Below are 2,665 nucleotides of genomic sequence, written 5' to 3' on the forward strand. Positions count from 1 at the left end.
AAATAGTCAGGAGTCAGGACATGGTTTGATATTTTCTGTTGACCCAAGAGTTGAAATTTACTTGAACTTAAACATGTTATGCATTTTAATGGACATTACTGATTGTTTGCAATTAACATTGGCACATTTAATTTGTCATAAAGCCATGCCAGGATATTCAGATTTATGATCCTAAATATATTATCATTAACTAACAACAATGTAAATATTTGTTATCGTATCGGTCAAAATGCTTTTATGGGTGCATCTTAATATAAACATATAAAATGACAGAAACCATCTTTTGGCAAAAATATTTGTATTTTGAGTATTTCGTGTGGCCCAGACAGGCAGACCTGTGAAACACTCAAAAAAACATTTACAGATCCCACACAGGAAGAAGGTCACAGTCTGTAAAGGTTAAATAAAACAGCATCAGAAGTGGATATCTACTGACTGAGAAGCAGTTGAATTCAATACAAACAGCTACATTCACTGTCACAAACACCCCAAAGATGTGACTGTTATCACACAGACCTGCAGATATACAACACATCCAGCATCTACATCTGTCTCTGAGAGAGTTCAGAGCCATTTCCTCACACATTATGTTCATGGGAGAGAGAACAGTCAACAAGGAGTCAACAGTTCAAAAAAGTTATCTCTTGACTTCATGCCCTTCTACAGATTAAGATCTATTCTGATAAATGTTTATAATGTTTAAACTGGGTCAAATGTCAGCTATTTTACAAATTAGAATAAATCATAAAATGTGAGATCCAAAACTTTGTGATTAATTCATTTATGTTCACCAACCTTTTGTCACACCTGTGGGATTAAAGAGACCTTGGATTGGAGATATTTCATCACATTGTTTAGTTTTCAGTTCTTAACAACCTTTTTTTCTCACCAATTTCATTATGTCCTCCTTCCACAGCTTCTCTACAGTATGTTGGCCTCACAGGAGCCAGGCTGCAGTATCTGAAGAGAAACAATGAGTTTAACTGTTTTTCTGAACCAGGGGTAAAACAAGGCATAAATCACAGGGTTTAGACAAGAGTTAAAATAGTACAGATACTGAATAAAGTTTCCATTTGAAAGACTAAGGGATTCATACCCTATTAAAGCTGAAAAGTAACTTGGCGTGAAACACATCAGAAACACAACAACCAAAACACCAAGAGTCCTGGCTGCTTTCAGCTCAGATTTCTTTGCTGTTTTAGTCACTGAAATCTGCTTTGTGACAGCTGTAATATGAGAGCGCATGGCACGAGCTTGAGACACAGCCACAACAAATACTCTTGCATATAAAACTATGATGACAGTTACAGGAACAAAAAAGTCTAAAACAAGATCGAGGACAGTGCCAATGTTATCAGTTAAACTGACACAATCTCCATAGCAGGGTAGGTCATATAATTGTTGGACATAATGGAGAAGAAAGAAGTAAGTATTGTTGGCAATAGAACAGGACCATAACAACCAAACACAGAATTTAACTCTATTCACAGTGATTCTGGTGGTGTAATGCAGAGGGTCACAAATAGCCACATAGCGGTCAACTGATATGAGCACCATGTTTACAACTGAGGCAAAGAGAATGATGTCGGACACAAACCTAAAGAGTGAACACCCAAAGTAACCAAACAACCAGCAATGTGTTATTCTTAGTGCACCTGCTGGCATCAGCAGGAGGCCCACAAGTAAATCTGAGACAGCCAGAGAGAGGAGGAGGATGTTGGTCGGTGTGTGGAGCTGCCTGGAGGAAAAGAGAAAAACATCATTCTACAAAACAGTCCTCATAACAAAATGAAACAACTATGAAAACATTTAAAGTTTTCAATTTGGATGCTTTCTGTTCAGCAACATATATAGTGAATATATCTAAGTGTAGACGATTTAAATTACAATACAGAGGTCACAGTGGATGTTTCATTAACGTGCAGTCAGGAAAACAGAAGTTAAGACTAGAGTTAGAGGAGCAACATTATTCAATACCTGTTCAAAGACAATTCTTCTTAATATACAGCAGTCCTTCACATGTTGAAAGTTAAAAACCTGTTAAGAGAAACTAGAAAGTTAATCTTTACCTGAAGTGGGACACTGAGATGATGATGAACAGGTTGAGGACTGCAGTGAGGGCAGAGATGGAGTACAGTACAATGTCAATGAACAATGTTTCAGCCCAATTAGACGGTGGCTTCCAGCAGGAGATATTGGGGAGTTCTGGGAAACAGAGCACCCAATCGTCCCCAACCTTCATCTTCAGAGATCTGCAGAGATCTGCAGCTCTGGCAGCTTTCTGAACAAAACTAAGTCATCTAACTGATTTACCTCTCTCACATTCTCATCATTCCCCCCTCCCTTTCCCATTTGTTCACTTCATCTTTAATTTAGTAAGAAAAAAGTAATTTACAGGGAAACAAGGCCTTCACACTGCGTGTTGCTACATCAGGGATGTTATGGTAGCTAACTATCTTTGATAACACTTAACCAGGATTTTTTTTCTCTAACCTTAGAGAAGAACTATTATAGCATAAAAATAACTAGACTGGGGCGTCCCGGTGGTGGTGGAGCGTGTATCATAGAGGCATTGTTCTCGTGAGCGGGCGTCCCGGGTTCGAAACCGACTCGGAGCCCTTTCCTGCATGTCTTCCCCTCTGTCTCCCCCTTTCACTCTCTCTCT

The 2,665-nt window shown here is 38.8% G+C and overlaps 1 long non-coding RNA gene across 1 annotated transcript; it reads right to left on the reverse strand.

Moving 5' to 3' along the window:
• Nucleotides 1-303: 303 nt before the first annotated feature.
• On the reverse strand, nucleotides 304-2,284 carry LOC131991171 (uncharacterized). Its single transcript, XR_009396106.1, has 4 exons — nucleotides 1,978-2,284; nucleotides 1,656-1,738; nucleotides 890-960; nucleotides 304-390 (listed from the first exon to the last, which is right to left on the reverse strand). It is a non-coding gene; the product is annotated as an uncharacterized LOC131991171 (long non-coding RNA).
• Nucleotides 2,285-2,665: the final 381 nt, after the last annotated feature.

The sequence above is a fragment of the Centropristis striata genome, chromosome 18, assembly GCF_030273125.1.
Source record: "Centropristis striata isolate RG_2023a ecotype Rhode Island chromosome 18, C.striata_1.0, whole genome shotgun sequence".
In the NCBI taxonomy this organism is placed as follows: Eukaryota; Metazoa; Chordata; class Actinopteri; order Perciformes; family Serranidae; genus Centropristis; species Centropristis striata.